The 19,689-nt window shown below is 41.0% G+C and overlaps 1 protein-coding gene across 22 annotated transcripts in view; it reads right to left on the reverse strand.

The window, feature by feature from the left end:
- Positions 1 to 19,689, reverse strand: part of TBC1D5 (TBC1 domain family member 5) — a 593,981-nt gene that overhangs the window by 487,781 nt on the left and 86,511 nt on the right. Inside the window, exon 1 of one of the 22 annotated variants that reach the window (XM_069568950.1) lies at positions 14,761 to 15,043. The exons of 20 other annotated variants lie outside the window; for them this stretch is intronic. The gene's annotated coding sequence lies outside the window, so the exon portion shown is untranslated. Of the gene's footprint in view, positions 1 to 14,760; positions 15,044 to 19,689 lie in introns of those variants that run through there. One more of the 22 variants, XM_069568892.1, reaches the window with a different exon arrangement.

The raw sequence follows: 19,689 nt of genomic DNA on the forward strand, positions 1-19,689 counted from the left end.
TTCACTTCGCACTTCACTTAATGGCCTATTGGTTTTCCCTAGGTGTACCATATGGATCAATATTTATATTTTTCCATCATTTTTTTTATTGAGGTATTACACAAGTTTCAGATGTACAACACAGTAACTTAATTTTTAATATTTTTATGTATTGCATTTATTACAATATTGCTTCTGTTTTTATGTTCTGGCCTTTTTTGACCACAAGGCATACAGGATCTTAGCTCCAAGACCAGGGACTGAATCCTGCATTAGAAGGTGAAATCTTAACCCCTAGACCACCAGGATGATCCCAGTAACTTACAATTTTTAAAGGTTATATGCCATTTACAGTTATAGAATACTGGCTCTATTCACTATGTTCTACAGTATATCCTTGTAGCCTATTTTATACACAGTGATATTAGTATATACACCAAAATGACCACAATCAGTCTAGCTAACATCCATTAGCACACAGTTGCCAATTTTTTTCTTGTGCTGAGAACTTCTTAGATGTACTCCCTTTGCAACTCTGAAACACAATACAGTACTATTAGCTATACAGTACCCATGCTGTATCTAAAGAATTCTTAAATATCATTTAAGTATTCTTTAGCTCTCTGTAATTCATAAACATTTTTATTTAAAAATTGAACACTCAAAAATGTAGCATATTTCAAATTCTTAAAAAGCAAGAATGAGTTTCCCAAAGGAGAAAGAAATTGTTCACAAATATACTCGCCTTGTTATCAGCAAGCATCACCGACTATAGACACTCCAGCTCCCAAACGTGCAGCCCTGAGTTTACCTGCCATCAGCCCAGCTGCCCGAACCTCAGCAACAGCCTGAGGGAGCTCCCCAGCCAACTGGCACTGCGACCAATCAGCCAGCTCACTGGGGAGCGAGACACAGAGGGGAGGAGAGGGACACCTGAACTGCGAGGAGCAAGAGTTTTCTGTTCAAATCTGCTGCCCTAGTCTACACACTAGAAATGGAGGGACACCACTCTAGGGTGGAAGGTTCCCTCTCTGGAGTTCTCTCTCTGCCACTGACACACTGCCTGGAGGTGGGGGCCCTCAGAGCGCCGTCTGACTTTTGAGAACTGCCAACAGAGACAGAAAGTTTCCGCAGCTTCAGTTCAGTCGCTCAGTCGTGTCCGACTCATTGCGACCCCATGAATCGCAGTGCGCCAGGCCTCCCTGTCCATCACCAACTCCCGGAGCTCACTCACACTCATCCATCTCCTCCACTAATCCCATCACCTCCACCAGCTTTGTTTGTGGTGATGCTTCCTAAGGCCCACTTGACTTCACATTCCAGGATGTCTGGCTCTAGGTGAGTGATCACACCATCGCGATTATCTGGGTCGTGAAGATCTTTTTTGTACAGTTCTTCTGTGTATTCTTGCCACCTCTTCTTAATATCTTCTGCTTCTGTTAGGTCCAGACCATTTCTGTCCTTTATCGAGCCCATCTCTGCATGAAATGTTCCCTTGGTGTCTCTAATTTTCTTGAAGAGATCTCTAGTCTTTCCCATTCTGGTGTTTTCCTCTATTTCCTTGCATTGTGTGCTGAGGAAGGCTTTCTTATTTCTTCTTGCTATTCTTTGGAACTCTGCATTCAGATGCTTATATCTTTCCTTTTCTCCTTTGCTTTTCACTTCCCTTCTTTTCACAGCTATTTGTAAGGCCTCCCCAGACAGCCATTTTGCTTTTTTGCACTTCTTTTCCATGGGGATGGTCTTGAGCCCTGTCTCCTGTACCTCAGTCCAGGTACAGGTACCTCCTGTACCTCAGTCCAGGTACAGGTATCTCCTGTACCTCAGGAACCTCAGTACAGAGTTCATCTGTAGCTTCAAGCTGTTCTCAAATGTTTTGTCCATTAATTTACTCATTTTCCATAAAAATTCCAAGTTTTCCTCCCCACTACAATGAAGACCACTAGGCTACAGGACCAGCGTGAACAGGAGATGTCTACTGTCAGATCGAGAGTAGACCCTGAGTTTTATCCTATAGCTTAGAGCCCAAGAAGACTGAAAATGCCGGAGCTGAAACTCATACCCATGCCAGAAGCTCACGGCCCCTCTGACTCACTCTGAAAGCCTCAGGTCTGCCAGAGCTTCTACCACTGGGGAGAGGGAGATCTCCCGGGGCAATGAGCTTGGCATAAAAGACCGGTATTTTTGGAACAAGACAACCTAGGACCAAAGATTTTATTTTAAGCCACAGAAGAACTAAGTCATACTCCTCTTTGGGGGAAATACATTCAGGCACTACATACAGGTTTCCCAGCAACTCAAGATTAAGGGAAATTGGACTAAAGGCCATCCATCATAGATCTCTCCTATTCTTAAGTAGAGGACCTTCCTTTCTCACTCATCATCTTAGCAACTTTTTAATAGAGTTATCATTCCTCCTTTCTCTATCTATATGGAAAAGTATAAAGCAATTTAAAAATCAAGACATTACATTTATCTATCTTGTGAAAACAAATCATTACAAAAGAAGGTTCAAAACTATATAAAAGTCTCAAATGTGAAACAAAAAATATACTTAAAAGTATAAAAAGCTTCCATACACTGTGTTAGAGATAGTTGCTCAATTATGTCTGACTCTTTGTGACCCTATGGACTGGAGCCCACCGGGCTCCTCTGTCCACGGGATTCCCCAGGCAAGAATACTGGAGTGGGTTGCCCTTTCCTTCTCCCACAGGATCTTCCCTAACACAGAGATCAAACCTGGGTCTCCCACATTGCAGACAGATTCTTTATTGTCTGAGCCACCAGAGAAGTGCCCCATACACTGTAGTACAGGCTATTTGTTATAGGCAATTCCTTAAACTAGTACATTTCCTGTATAGTGCACGATAAATTATCCAAAATAAGGACAGAGCAATACAACATCACCTGATAATACATAAAATACAACAAAACTCTAGGACTCTAGCACTGTATCTTATCACTATAAATGGGAAAAACAGGTGAAAGTCTGTTAACAATCAAATCCAGAAAAAAAAACAGCTTAATCAGAATGACAAATACTTCCTGGTTTTAAAACATAACTCACTCTGACACATAAAATTGACACAGAATATTTTTACTCTGAATTTTGTGGTACCTTATTGTTCTGTAAGAATATAAAAATCAATCAAATGAAAATCAGTAAAATTAAAGAATACTTGCACCAGAAAGCTTGCTAGAATGACCCTATGATCCAACAATTCAATAACTACCTGTACGTGCGTGTTTATTCACAGCAGCAGCGTTCGCAAGAGCCAGAAGGGAGAAAGAGCCCAGGTGCCCATCAGCCGAAGAACAGATAAAGAAACTGTGGCGCACACACAATGAAGTGCTGTTCAAGCACAGAAAGAAAGGAAGCGCCAGATAAACGCTGAAAACGGACGAGCCTTGGGAACACTATACTGGACGAAAGAAGCCGGAAACCAAAGAACACGTATTGTATGATTCCATTTATATGAAATATCCAGAATCAGTAAACCATAGAGGCAGACTGGGCGTGGGGGCTGGGAGCATGAGGGAACTGGGAGCAGCTGAGCGCAGGTTTCCTCTGGGGTGATGAAAATGCTTCACAACTAGAGGCACTGGGTTATACAACACTGTCACTTCAAGACAGTCAATTTCATGTTACGTGACTCTCACCTGAATTTAAAAATTAACTGGTAAGTAAATAAGCAGCCTCCTTACCAGTAATAAGACAACATGTACCACTTGCAGGATACACTGACCTGACCTCTTCAGTCTGCTTCCCAAGAATGCTTAACCACAACTGATCAAGAGAGCCTAGAGTGAAAGCGCTCAGCCGTGTCTGACTCTTTGTGGCCTCACAGTCCAGGGAATTCTCCAGGCCAAAACAAGCCGAACTGAGAGACAGTCTACATTCATGATCAGTACTCTTCCCAAGTCTCAAGGTCACGAAAGACAAGGAAAGACTGAAGAATAATCTATGACACTCCAGGGAAGACTAGAGAGACACGGCAACAAAATGTAATGTGAGTTCTGAGGCTGGGTCCAGGAACAAAAAAGGAATTAGAGAAAAACTGGTGAAACCTGCAAAAAAATCAGTGATTTAGTCAACAGTACTATATCAGTGTTAATTTCTCAGTTTTGGAAACTATACTATATGGGGTTATATAAAGTGTTTCCTGGAGGAGGGCATGGTAACCCATTCCAGTATTCTTGCCTGCAGAATCCCCATGGACAGAGGAGCCTGGCGGGCTGCAGTCCACGGGGTCACATGGAGTCGGACATGACTGAGCAACTGAGCACAGCACAGCAAAATGTCTCCATTAGGAGAAACTGGGTGATAAGTACTATTTTTGTAACTCTTCTGAAGTCTAAAATATTTCAAAATAAAAGGTAAAAGGGGACTAAGGAGACTTCCCTAGAGGTTCAATAGTTAAGACTGCACTTCCAGTACAGCAGGCACGGGTTCAAGCCCTATTGGAGGAAATATCCTGCATGCCATGAGGAGTAGTCAATAAATAACTAAATAAAAAGAAGGGAGGGAGAGAGAAGAGCTTCTTTTAGCAACCAACTTTAACTTCCTCCATGAACATCTACATTAGGAAAATGTTGAAATACATTAAATGAATTTAAAAATTGAGGGCTTTTTCTAATGGTAAGACAATTCATAAAATTCCTATCTGCTTAACAAACATATGTTTATTTTGGCGGGAGGAAGTATATTTCTCAAACAATCAAATTGGAATAATTAAACTTAAGAAATCAGGTTAAATAAAATTTCAACTAATATTGACATTCTAAACGGAAGAATTCAAAATTAAAACATTCAAAGTCAAAGGAGAATGCTAAAACATTGTTTTAATTCCTATAGGTCACAACTGCATTTTAAATGTAATACAGAAACGAAGAAAGCACATTTATTTTAGCAGAATGATTTGAATACTAACAAATCAGTTTGATAATTTAATCAGATGTCATTTTACTTTAAATCTGTAACTGTCTCTTTAGATTCACTGCAACAAAAGATTAAAAAGAAATTTTATATATAATTAATTTAAATCAGCTTGTCTGGACATAAAACTCTTAGCTGCCCATCCATTATGTAGGAGGCACCTTCCTATGAAAAATTATTCTATTGAAAATGTATACATTGACCAAAGAGATCAATTTTTTAAATGAAATGCACCAACATTTTCAATGTTATTAATCATTTTATATCCTGGCATCCAAATACTGTATTTACTATAATACTAAAACTCTAAGACAACTATCTTCAGTAAATATGCTAATTACTGAAGAGATACAGACATTTAAATAAATAATCAAGATTCAAGAACCACACGCTCTCATAGTGCTCAAAAGGAACCAACCCTGCTGACGCCTTGCTTTCAGACTCCTAGCCCGTGGAAACATGAGATAATAAATGTCTACAATGCCGGCCATCCAACGTGCGGTACTTTGTTCTGGAAGGCCTAGGAAACAAATACAGCTAACGGGCAGCCAATAAAATAGTGTATCCCCGCATCCACCCAACAGCCTTCAGTGGAAGAGCGTTCAGACCAAAGCGAGCCGGCTTCTCAGCCACTGCAGACGAGCACGCTCTCCTTGACACGGCAGCCACATCGTTGTCCACCAGAAGCTACCCTGAACCCAGCCCCGGGGGCACGGCCGTGCAGCCCCGCGCCACAGCAACAGCAAAGGCCCGCCCTCAGCCGGGCGGCAGACTCATCAGGAAGGAGGACCGCCACCACCTGGCTTCAGGCAGCGGCTGCTTCAGGCTCTTGGAGCCTTTCTAGCTGCTGGAGCTAGAGGCCTCTGAAGAAGCCCCGCCTGCTGCCTCGGCTCCTGCAGCAGAAAAGGTGGCAACGCAAACGGAAACGACGTGGAAGCAGAAACCTCTGTCAGTAGCCAGACGGGAAGATGCCACAGAGAGTAACAGCTAGAGGCCTGCTTTGGCACCTTCCCTTAAAATCGAAATTACTCCCTGTCATCTTAAAAGCAAGCCTTGTTCTCAGGTTTCCATGAAAGCCCTACTTCCCTTCCTGCTGTGCAAATATCTTTTAAACCTGAGCTAATTTCAGGCACCCCTTGCAAATACAATCCAAAGAAAAACAGAAATAAACACCGAAACCCAGACCCCACTCTCCGGGATTTCATTCCAGTACAGGTCAAATACTTTTTAAAAAAAAATAGAAAGCATAGTTCTGTGCTGAATGCATTTTATATCCTCTCATTTTTTTTTCTTTTTTTACTAGAAAAGGATGAACTGGATAGGAACTACAGTTCAATTATTATCAAACATACAGATATATATATATATATATATATATATATATATATCAAAACACACACACACAACCACATTCGAGTAGGGTAACATTCAAGCTCCTGGACCCACAGTGTCGCTGAGGTGAAGCGTGGACTTGTCGGAACAACGCAGCGACTGGCTCTCAAAAGGCGTCGTGCAAGAGCAGCCATTCCCCTAGGGTTGAAAAGGCTCCAGAGATCTGGCCTTTAGCCACGCTGTCTAGAAAGGGGATTCTGACATTACAGAAAGTCAACTAACTGAAACAAGTATAGATTTTTAGAACAAAAGACAGGAGAAGCAGGCACCAAGACCTAACAGCTCCTCGCACGCAACACTGGTAACAGCAGCAGTTCTAGGAAACGTGCACATGTCACCTCACTTAAACTCAGCACAGCTCTGTGAAGCAGGTAGTAGCACCAGCACCGTTTTACAGATGGAAAGACTGCGCCACAAAGAGGTGAGATATTGCTGAGGATACACAGATAGCCAGTAACAAAGCCATGACTCAACCCTGTCTGCTCAAGTCTCTCTCTTCATTGCTATTCCACCTGTAAAGAAAACTATCTACATATATATATGTATCTTTTAGAGGTAGAAACCAGAACATTAAAAACCTCCCAGCTGGTGCTGGGATGCGTGCTGCCAACGTCAGCCTCTGAGCCTTTCCTTCCTCAGAGACGGCAGACCAGTCTACTCCCCACCCAGATGGCCGTGCTCCTTCTTCAGCCGCATCCACACAAGTCAATCAGGAAGCAGCCAGGCCTGCAAACCCCTCAGGCATTCTTCCTCTTCAGAGACTCTGCGTATCTGCTCTGCTCCTCCCTGTGCAGATTTTTAAACTTTAACTTGTTGCCTATTACCAGGTGTGTGATTAAAGCCTCTCTGCAACTCCAAGTTATTATCAATAATAAATACATATTCAGCAACTTTAAATATTGAATGTTTAGCTGTTTCACATAGAAACATCAATATGCTTAAATAGGTTTCCATGGTTATTCCATTAAAGTTCATTCATATAATCACACAGTTCATGCACAGGTGCCACCATATGCAGTATCCACACACAAAAACGTAAAGCCCACGCTGCCGCCCTGCCCTTCAGGAGCTCAAGATCCAGGAGAAGCAAGTTACGTGTAAAACAAATTACAAGTGCTCTTAGGGAACAGCTTAACAGCAAAGTAATAATCCAGAGGGGAACATCATGGGGTAAAGCTTCAAGATGAACAGTACAAGAAGTAAAGTGGATTAAAATGGGGTAAAAACGTATCAATGCAAAAACGTATCAATGCAAAAAAGTAAAAAAGAACAGAAAACAGGAGATTCCTAGCCAAGGAAAACGCAAGAAATTCAAAATTATTAGATTGCAGGGGGCAAGAAGATCTGATGACTAAGGAAATTACAACCTTTGTCATCTCTGGTTTCAGTTCTTATTACAAGAGGAGTTTTCAACCAAGAAAGTATATCAAAATTTTAGGGACAGAATTTTAAAACACACACACAAGATTCAGATTTGCCCATCCTTGGGAAGTGAATATTCCCTGCCCTAAGAATTGCCTCTGTAGGAGAAGAGAGGGGAACTTTTCACAGGAATAAGGTGATGAGATCTGGCATCAAGAAAGACTATCTTGATACTATACACTATACATCCCTACTTTGAAATACCATGAGGCTCTAAATAAAATGTGAGGATCTTGGTGTTCATGTAGAAAAGTGCTATGATAATCCTATTTTTAAAAAAAAAAAAAGCAAAGTGAAGAATAATATGTATCACATGAATATTCTGACACTGGAAGTCCAAATAAGCGCAACATAGGGTTCAAACCAGTAAAGAAAGCTGAGAGCCGAAGAACTGATGCTTTCTAACTGTTGCGCTAGAGAAGACTCTTCAGAGTCCCTTGGACTGTAAGGAGATCCAACTAGTTAATCTTAAAGGAAATCAATCCTGAATATTCACTGGAAGGACTGATGCTGAAGCGCAAACTCCAATACTCTGGCCACCTGATGGGAAGAACTGACTCATTGGGAAAGACCCCGATGCTGGGAAAGATTGAAGGTGGGAGGAGAAGGGGATGACACAGGATGAGATGGTTGGATGGCATCACTGCCTCGATGAAGATGAAGTTTGAGGCAGCTCCGGGAGTTGGAAAAGGACAGGGAAGCCTGGCATGCTGCAGTCCATGGGGTCACGAAGTCGGACACGACTGAGCGACTGAACTCAGAAGGCATACAGAGTAGTGTGTGGACATGCGTGTATGTCAACCCCGGTCTCCTAATGCAGCTCTCCCTCCTAACCTCCCCTGCTCTTATCCTCTTCGGTAACCACCGTGCTGTGCTCCGTCTCTCGGTCGTGTCTGACTCTCTGCGATCCCACCAACTGTAGACTATCAGGCTCGTCTGTCCGTGGAATCTTCCTGGCGTGGGTTCACATCTACTCCTCAAGGGGACCTTCCTGACCCAAGGATCAAACTGGCATCTTTTGCGTCTCTTGCATTGGCAGGTGGATTATTTTCACTGAGCCACCAGGAAACTCCTGGTAACCATAACATTGTTTTCTATGTCTGTGCATCTATTTCTGTTTTGTAAATAAATTCATTTGTATCATTTTTATATTTCAAAAACAATATACTAAAAATTTTTTTTAAATGAAACTTAGCCACATACAGCAAGGCAAGCCACTGACGACCATGGGTCCAAAGAACTGTAAAGTATTACTTTGGGGGAAAGGACAAGCATAGGGAGAACATACATGACACTACCCTTAGAAAACATCACTAACATTTATTTAATAATGCAATCTTCTCACACTTTAGCTGGTCCATGTAATACTTATCATTGTCACTGTTCAGTCATTAAGTCATATACAACTCACTGCAACCCCATGAACTACAGCACACCAGCCTTCCCCATCCCTCACTATCTCCCAGAGTTTGCTCAAACTCATGTCCACTGAGTCGGTGATGGACAACCATCCACCCCTCTGCCAGCCCCTTCTCCTCCTGCCCTCAATCCTCGCCAGCATCAAGGTCTTTTCCAGTGAGTCAGCTCTTTGCATCAAATGGCCAACGTATTGGAGCTTCAGCATCAGTCCTTCCAATGAATATTCAGGTTTGATTGACTGGTTTGATCTCCATGCTGTCAAAGGGACTCTCAAGAATCTTCTCCAGCACCACAGTTCAAAAGCATCAATTCTTCAGCAGGCAGCCTTCTTTATGGTCTCACATCTGTGTGTGACTACTGGAAAAACCACAGTTTTGACTAAACAGAACTTCATCAGCAAAGCGGGATCTCTATTTTTTAATACACTGTCTAAGTTTGTCATAGACAAATATGACAAATACTTTTCTTCCACAAATAAAAAGTAATTTTCCAGTCTCTACTTAACAAGAAAAGCCAAAGGGACTATGAAATACCTAACTAGTATTTCTTCCCACAAAAGGATTCTAATTTCTGTTTCTGTAAATAGGAGAATAATTAATTAAAAGGCATGTGGTCTGTACAGGACTAATAAAACTCAAGAAAAGAACTTGTAGTCTGTGATGAGGAGAAAGAAAAGCCCTTGCTCTCTCTGGCTGGAACTGGAGCTGTCTGTTCCTGAGTGACAGCCACCCTGGGACAGTGGAGGAAGCCTGTAGACAAGCGGAGACACAGGAACCAGAGCGGGTGCCCTGCCCACACGGCGCTCGCAGACGCCCCGGAGCCCCTCCCTCTGCAAAAGCCACTGTGGGAGAAGACGAGCCTCCTCCGGAAGAAGGCAGGTTGCGTGGGGTGCCTCCCATTCAGAGGCGCATTTGAAACTAGGAAACAACGCTTCACAATTCATATACACATTACAACTTTAGAAATATAATGTGAGCCTTCTTAAATCAATTAAGAGTTTAATCACAAAAATATAAATGACTGGCTAACAGGCAAATAAATAATGGGTATAGGCTAGTTTTGCTTGATTGCATAAAACTGTTTACAATACATTTCTCAATAAAGAAAAATTGAATTATAACCCAAGGGTGGCTTAATTTGTACAAATTTTGAATAATGTCACATATATTTCCAAAACAGATGCTTAGAGACTCTATAAGGACACTCGGCTCAATCAGAAGCCAGATTAAAGTTCCATCTGGAGCCTAATGGCTCCACGGTTCCACTACAATTACGCAAGTACCAAAGTGAGTCTTAATGGTTGTACCTCACAGAAGCTCTCTTGTAGGTATACACCTTGCCCACAAACTAGAAAATCAGATCCCCAAATAATTTTGTAGGTATGCATGCATACATACATACATCTACACACACACACCACATGCAAGATTCAGTAAGTATCTAAATGCTGCTGTCTGTTTCAGTAATACTCAACTCACCTGACTGTTACTGGTTATCCAATAACATCTTTTGATTTTGGACACAGTTGCTGGGTATTGTTGTCACCTTTGCTTGACATGGAAAGGACAATATTCGCCTCCCCCCTTAATCAGCTTGCAACGTAATTCAGGTATCTAGAACACTCTCCTCATATTCTTCTTTTGCAGACCCCATTACAGGCATTATTTTTAATCAAATCAGAAAACTGAGTGAGGCCATCTTATCTCATTGCCATGTTCAGGAGTTGTCAGACAGGCCCGGAAGTTTAGAGCAGGCAAGTACTAAGAAGAACCCAAAGATCAGCATCTAGACCAGTGCCACTCAAGAGTCTCACCCACGGTCCACAGTTGGGAGCATGCCTTATTCCTTTAAAACACTTCACCGCTACTGATAGGGTGAGGGACTTGCACTTTACTTTGCTTTTTGGGGAGGGGCCCAAGTTAGCAGGCTGAATTCCACCTGAAAATACCTTTGCTGACCTAGAAAGTTTCGTTTTAATTTGGATGCTTTTAGATACAACCCAGGCCGTCTGATCTGCTACATCGGCAAGGTATCTGCATCTGCTGTCCAGTAGCCTCAGAAGGCAGCTCAGTGTCCAGCTCACTGCACCAGTGTTTCGCAAGCTGTGTGGTGCCACTTTTGTGCATAATGCGAGCAACCTGGTAAGCCACACATGGCAGGTGTTCCCCCCAATAACCAGGCATCGCGCACGTGAGGCGGCGTGCCACCCGAAATGGAGAGCACAGGTGCATCTGCAGCACACACACACCCGCCCGCATGTGACGCTGCGTGCGTGAGCGCTGAGCGGTGATTTAAAGTCTCTTACTGTGGTTCATGAACAAAATAACTGCATGAACATCCCTGTACTAGACCAGCAGCTTCCTCCTACAGACATGGCAGCAGAGGTTGGTGGTCACGCCAGTTGGTAGCTCTTCTGTACATTCCCGACTGTGTGTGTGTGCACGTCAATGTCTGCAAAACCAATGAAACACAGAACACAGAATTCAAACTGAAAGATTAACATTTAAAAACCCTAAATTGATTATAAAACTGTTAATCGCTCAGTTGTGCCCAACTCTGCAACCCCATGGACTGTAGCCCACCAGGCTCCTCCGTCCATGGGATTCTCCAGGCAAGAGCATTGGAGTGGGGAGTTATTTCCTTCTCCAGGGGATCTTCCCGACCCAGGGACCAAACCCCGGTCTCCGGCATTGCAAGTGGATTCTTTACATCTGAGTCACCAGGGAAGCTCATAAATTGATTAGAATTTTACATTAAAAACTTTAACACTAAAAGGGGAAAAAAGGTATGTAAAAAGACGTTATTTGTTACATAAAACATAAAATGTCTATACGGCCTAAAAACAAAGAAGCAAAGACAAAGCAGCACCTCAACTGGGTAGCGAAAGCCAAATAAAAATAAAAATGAGATACGGCAACCAGAACACAACCAATACTGCAGGAAAGGGTCTATCTTCCTAATACATAATTTAGTACTTAAATACGAGGGAAAACACCTGAATAAGAGACAAACGATATGAAGGAAACAATTATAAAATAAATACAAATGGTCAATAGCATTAAAATTGTACACTAGAGCAAGATACTACTTTTCATGTATAAAAATCAGCAAAGAGTTTTCTTTCTAAATATTAATACCTGCTGTTGACGTTTCTTAAAAAAGAAACCATCTCAAAAATCACTGATTGGAGTTAAACATGTAGACTGTGGCAGTAAGATTAAGAAATTTTCATAACGTAATTACCCTTCCATCTAGTAAGTCTACTTCCAGAATTTATCCTATGGAAATAATACAAACATTATCAAAAGTATTTTGAATGTAGTATTATATTAAATAGTGAAAAACTGTAATGACCCATTGAGTCATCAGTGAGAACTGGTTAAATAACTATCATATATCCACAGAATAGAACGCTACGCAACTATTAAAAGAGATAATATAAATCTGCATTTCTTGCCCATAATATACTGCTAAATGAAAAAAGTACTAGATGTATAAGAACATATGTTTATATTTAAAAATTTTTAAACACATTTAATCCCTCTTTACCAGTAAATAATTTTCACACTGAGTTTTCTAACCATTTTTTTTAAAGAAGAAACAACTAAAATCATCACAAAGAAAAAAGAGAAGAAATGAAGGGGAAGAGGGAGAGAAGGAAAAGAAAACAGAGGCAAGCAGACAACCAAAAGGAAATGTAGGGAAACTGGACTGCAAAGCTGAGCCATCCAGAGCCACTGGCCTTCTGAAAGAACTCCAAAACTACCAGGCCCTAAAGGGGGAAAAAAAAGTTTTTGGCAAGGAAAAAGCAGCCCCTAGCATCCACCAGTAGGGCTCGGGGCAGGCGTTGGCCACAGACCTCATGGCGACTCCGTGAAAGTGAAAGTGGAGGCAGGACTCAGAAAAGGCCTGCCTTTCTATCCAGGAACTGACCTTCACAAGGCCCCCTTGTGAGGCAGTGGCAGAATTAGCAGCAGTCCCAGGCTCAGGGCCAAGTCACAGCAGAAAGGGCTGGCCTCAGAGCCTGCTCACAGAGGGAGCTGCCTGCAGGCAAGGAAGATGAAATCAACTCCCCTTGAGAGGAGGGAGGAGGCTGGGGTATTGGGTCTCGGTTTTACTCCTCAAAGGACCCTGATGCCTCCGTGCAGACAGGGAGATTCATCTTCAGCCGTCTGGCCCACCAACTGCAGGGGACAAGCATCTGCTGTGTAGCTCAGCCCCACAGCCCACCGTCGCTTTCTACACATATACACAATGCAGTGAAAACAATCTGAAGCATTGCTCCGTTTCACAAAGGTCTCAAGCAATTTAAAAACTAGAATGTAAACCTTAACAGTCACCTTCTTAAGATAATTTCCCAAGTCTACCGCTGTTCTCTATTATAGAGACATATATGTATGTGTGTATCTGTGTGTATATATAGAGAGAGGCAGCCCTCACCTGGGCAACAAGACCAAAGACATTTCCTTAAACACTGCTACATGACCATTTTCCCTTCCCTGAGACATGCTAATAGTCAAAATGTCAAAAAGCAAGCATTCTTCTTATAAAAGAATAATCTGTAAGAAAGTAAAGGGCTATAAAATATTCATAAAGATACGTGAAATAGTTCAGTCACACAGCTTTCCCTCCCACACCATTCATAAGCTAACAGCATGGGTTAAGGATGTTAAGGGGAGGTGTCAAATGTGAATCAGGAAGAGGTAATCTGGAAGACAGGCCATGACACCTAAGAATGCTGGCAATCCACAGGTGTATGAGTAATGGACTCAAAGACATCTTTCTATTGAGAAGGTTCCATTTCAAATTTTCCAGGAAACAGCCTTGCATGCCACCTCTCAAAAAAAAAAATACAGAACTTCTATAATTTGGCTGAAAACAAGTGAATATGACATATGTGAAAATGGAAAATCTAACCACTATTTAAAACACAGCTTGTGATAAAAATCAATTCTAAATACTAACCCATAAACGTAACACAAATTTAAAATATAATCCGTATTTCTAATTTTCAAGTGCTATTTTTCAAAATATTTCTTTTAACAACTATCTGCTAGTCAACAATAACATAAGAACAAAAATCTTTGAACACTATTCTTCACTCTACCACCTATTACTTATGTTACATTAAGAAAATCAGACATTACATCTCATCCTAAATAAATGATTTTTAGATATAGCAAATATAACATGTAGAGAAATATACACTCTTCTTACAATCAGGTTGACTACCAAACACCATTTTTACAAGTGACATTACTTGCTTACATGAATAAAGCTAAATTTTTCAAGAGAATTACAGATGCTGATGGTGCTGGTACAAACTCCATGCTTCTGTGAAACACTGACAAAGACTATGAGAGAAAGAGAGAGATCTGCTCATCCAGAAAAAAAAGTGATTTCTAACAAACAGAGCAAACACACTGAGGAACAAAAACAAAACCACCCAATGGCCAAACCTGAAGTACCAGAACACTACACTGTATCAGGTATAATCGGAGCTCCGACTATAAACAACAGACACGTTCTGGATAGTCTACGTCAAAAGGAGTTTACTGGCTGGGTACTGGGTGGCCCAAAAGCTTGAGCCATAGCTGGAGAATCAGACTTACACTAAGGAAGGCAGGTCACAAGTCCTCCCCTACAGCCTAGGATGAAGCCCATAGCATCTGTTACTGCATCCAGTCACAGGCCAGGAAGGAACGCCTCATTAGCAGCCCTTAGACCCCACGTCCATGAGCCTTCCAGATGCAGCTGTGTAGCATGCAGAAGCACCACGTGGCAGCCTTTAAGCATCCTTAGTCAAGGGAGGTGACAGGCAGCCTCCTACCTAAACTGGAAAGAGCGTCAAGGAAGGCCCCAGGCAGCTGAAGCCACAACATCCTCTATTAAGACGAAGGTCTGATAGTGGTCACACCTGAAGTGCATTTATTTTGACATGGCATCTTGCTCTCATCTACAGAAGTTCACAAATTGAAAGTTCATAAAAATTCATTCAAATCTCTTTATTAGATTTGCTTGTTATAATTCCCAATCTATTTTCAAGGCAAAGGGAAAAATTTACCCTTTCTAAAGTGATTCTATCAACCAATACAAGACTGAGTAATTTAGATGGGGTCTAGCAAGTTTCTTAATGCACTATAAGTAATGCCTCTTGCTTTATATTCTACCCGTCTGCTAATCTGGTTTCTTGCTTGCCTTTTTTGCTGCAGCTGTGCACCGGGTTAACTGTTTCAATGGTTTTCCTACAATAACCCACAAATTTTTTCCTGATCAGTGTGCTGTATGATTGGTTCTTTGTTCCTAAGATAATTATTTTACATTTGTCTACACTGAACTGCACTTGCCATCTGCTGGCCCAATCACCTAAACAATCCAAATCTTTCTGAATCTGATTGCATTGTTCCTCATTATTTCCTCTAGCTCCAATTTTAGGATCATCTGCAAACTCTGAGATCTTTTCTTTAAAGCTTGGACACATTTTATTTTAATATAGAGAGTTGTTGCTTTTTTTTCCAAGTGACCCTTTAGACCCTCCAGCTGAAATCTTCTTCCAACTTGAAAAGTTTCCATGAAGCTTATCGAAGGATACCTTCCAATTATAGTCAAGGCGCTGCTGGGAACAAAGCTGACTAGAACCTGCTCTGTGTCACCTCTCCTCCCTTCCACTGCACTTGTGCGCAGTCGTGCAGTCGTGCCCGCCTCTCTGTGGCCCCGTGGACTGCAGCCTGTCAGGCTCCTCTGTCGGTGGGATTTTAAAAGTGCATATGTCTTCTAAGTTTTTCACTTCCAAGTATCAATATTTTGAAGAAATGCAAACATTGTTTTTTAATATATAAATTTATGGTAATTTTTCTGAAATAACTTTCCTAAAGCATGCATGGCAAAATTTTCAACAACTTCCTGCATGTAAGACATTTAATTTACTCATTCAAAGAATATTTACACACACATTAGTTATGAGCTTGAGGTACACTGCAGCCTTATAACCTTGGTTCAATTATTTATATTCCAAAATTTCAGTTTCCTCCTGACAAGATTAACTTCTACAGACCTGATCACCTGAGCAACACGAATTGCCCATCATCTAAAGGTTGCCATACCAGAGCCACCATGCCTAAGATTTTTCTACTTCAATTTCCCATGCTACTCTGAATTATAAACCTTCCAATAAGTTAGTATTTCTTTCGCAGTTTTTAATATTTTAATATTGTACATAGAAACCAATGTAGCCAAAATACCCTTCAAATTAGGTTTACTTGACAAATCTGAACAGAGTGCATTTTCATTGATTAATCATGATGCAAGGGGACAGATCTAAAGACGTCTTTAGATCTGGGAAGAATCATTAGCTCCATAATCTTCCTTCAAAAAGGAAAGGTTCTGCTGGTTGTTTCTATGGGGTGGGATTGTGTGTACTTTTTATTTTCCAATTTTTCTGTAATTCTCTGCAATTTTTCTGTAGCATATTGTCCTTCTGATAAAAAAGAGACAGTGAAATGTTTAACACCATATTCTGAACAATAACTGAACGCTTCGCAGCAGCAGCATTAAATGAAACACTATGTCAAAACACTTGAATAACAGAAAAATAACAAGTATTTTATTTATATTAAATAATACATAAGGGATCTAAAGGACACATTAAAGATTTCTTAATTTATTAAGCCCTCCTTTTTGAAAGAGCTATTGATTTGGAAGTAATGTTTCTCCTTATAAGGCACTTTTGAAAATCCATTAAGAAAAATTATTTTGATATGATGAATCTGCAAATAATAATTATTAGGTTGTCTTTAATCTAGGTTTGAGGATGAACCCTCTAATAACTGATTAGTCTGAGTTTCTTTTTAAACAATTACTAAGTGACACTAAGTTGTCTGCAGGGATATTTTACTTAAAGTAACACAAAAATACTTAATGAAACTTAATAAACCATTGACTTTTATTTCAGTCTCCCATTCACTAAAACTTTGCTACTCGAGTAATACTCCATATAAATAAAGGACTTTGACAAACTGCATTGAGTTGTATTAAAAGTCACAACATTCCACTTATTATTTTAATCTACCTGTTACCTCATAAAGGCATTTCAGTGAAAAACTACACGCATCTTAAACCTCCACATGCCTCAGAGCACAGGAAAAGAAACGTGTATGAGTAGCGACTCGCTTCCAGAGGCACAACATCAAGAGAGTTCAATAAACATTTACATATTTTAATACCAGCTTAGCTTTTCGAGATTCTAGTTTGACTTTTTTATTCCTTGATTTTATGCTCTATGCTATAGACTGTATTTAAATTAGTAGCATCCCATGGTAGCCTGAAATTCAAGTCCAACTGAAATTCATTTGTGAAGCATCATGAAATATACAGGATAACTGAAATAATACACAATTATGTTACATCTAGTCTGTTAATCTCCCTACAAGATGAAACTAATACTCTCCTGTTAATACTCTTTCAAAGACTCTTAACGGTTTTCAACTGAATGACGTTAGAAGGAAAACCTCCTGGTCAAAATGAATTTGACTAAAGTCAATGAGAAAAGGTTACAAACCGTCTTTCACAGGCCACATCAACAAACTGCAGGAAGTAGTGTTCGTAACCCAAAAATAGAGCATGGAGGCAATCAGATCTTGATTCAAATCCCAGTTCTTCCACCTCCAAGCTGCTTAGCTGAGCACAAGCGGACTAGTCTCTTCAAGGTTCAATTTCTCCATCGTAACCAAGCACAGAATGATGTTTAACTACCAAGGTTTGTTAAAAAATGAAATAATGTATAGAACACCAAACATAAAACTAAATGTTCAATAAATGATAGTTGGTGTCGGGGAGACCCCCTGGAGAAGGAGATGGCAACCCACTCCAGGATTCTTGCCTGGAGAATCCCATGGACAGCGGAGCCTGGCGGGCTACAGTCCATGGGGTCGCAAGAGTCGGACACGACTTAACTGACTAAACCACCACCACCTTCCCTAGCAGCTCAACTGATAAAGAATCTGCCTGCAATGCAAGAGACCTGGGTTCGATCCTGGGGTCGGGAAGATCCCCTGGAGAAGGGATAGGCTACCCACTCCAGGATTCTTGGGCTTCCCTGGTGGCTCAGCTGGTAAAGAATCTCCCTGTAATGAGAGAGCCCTGGGTTCGATCCCTGGGTTGGGAAGATCCCCTGGAGAAGACAAAGGCTACCCACTCCAGTGTTCTGGCCTGGAGAATTCCAAGGACTGTATGGTCCATGGGTCCATGGGACACGACTAAGTGACCTTCACTGCACTATCTGGATTGAAATTCTAAACCTAATTAAGATGTAACATAAACCTACCTCCTTAGAGTCTACAGACTCTAAGAAAAAGGGAAATCACTATTTCCTTAGCATTCTATAGGATCCTTCGTAAAACAAGCACAAAGTGAAAGTGAAAGTCACTCAGTCATGTCCAGCTCTTTTAGACCCCATGGATTATACACAGCGCATGGAATTCTCCAGGCCAGAATACTGGAGTGGGCAGCCTTTCCCTTCTCCAGGGGAATCTTCCCAACCCAGGGATCAAACCCAGGTCTCCGGCACTGCAGGCTGATTCTTTGCCATCTGAGCTGCAGGGGAAGCCCAAAATAAATGAAAGAACAGTTATTTACCGTCACAAGATTGTTGTTTTAAAGTACCTGTAAAATGCTTAAAATGGTATATGGCCTGTACTGATAAGTTCTAGAAAACAATCAGTGTGACCTAATAGGAGGAAGTAGTTGCTCTCAGAGAACAGGCACACATCGGCTTAATAAATGTCTGTGAAGACAAATAAGTGAGTAAAAAGGTGACTGAATGAATACAACTTATCAAGATTCTTTCTTCGTACACAATCCTAAGGATCCCCTCAAAAATCCCGTATGTTTATGTTAAAGCTGAAAATCTGAGTGAAAACAAAGTGACTCTGATGTATTTTATAAACAAATTTCATGTTCTGGGTTTGAACATAAATAATTATTAAACTCTGATGGAGAAAGAAGAATTGACCATAATTCTAAGCATGAAGCATGCCCATTAAATGATGTGTATAATTTATTTCTGAAGGAGTTTTATTACAGTAGCCCTATTTTATGATGTTAGAACCAGGCCAGTCTAGATAAGCTTTCCTGCTAGGTCTTTTTACGGCTTCAAGGATCTCAGCAGCTTGCAGGGAACAGTGCAAGGAAGACCCTCACAACCTTTCAGGGGTGCTTTTCAAAACCCAGGCCACTAAAAACCAAGAATGATGAAAGGGGGCCGGTCAAATGGCAAGAGTGGTACTCTGTTAAAAGGTACTGTATCAAAACAGTGATTTGATCTCTAGCATGCTAATCATCTCAGTAGAAGCAGTTTTCTTTGTTGTTGTTTTTTTAAGCCTGAGAATAATAAAGAAGCTCAATTCTTCAAATATTTCACAAAAAATAAAGACAGTATCCCTGGCAACAGTGGAAGGTAAGTTCCAGTTTCCTTGCCACGTCACAGGAACCATTCTATGGCACTGGAAACAACAAAAAACGGCAACAAAGCTGACTTTAAAAAA

This window comes from Ovis canadensis, chromosome 1 (genome assembly GCF_042477335.2).
Source record: "Ovis canadensis isolate MfBH-ARS-UI-01 breed Bighorn chromosome 1, ARS-UI_OviCan_v2, whole genome shotgun sequence".
Lineage (NCBI taxonomy): Eukaryota > Metazoa > Chordata > Mammalia > Artiodactyla > Bovidae > Ovis > Ovis canadensis.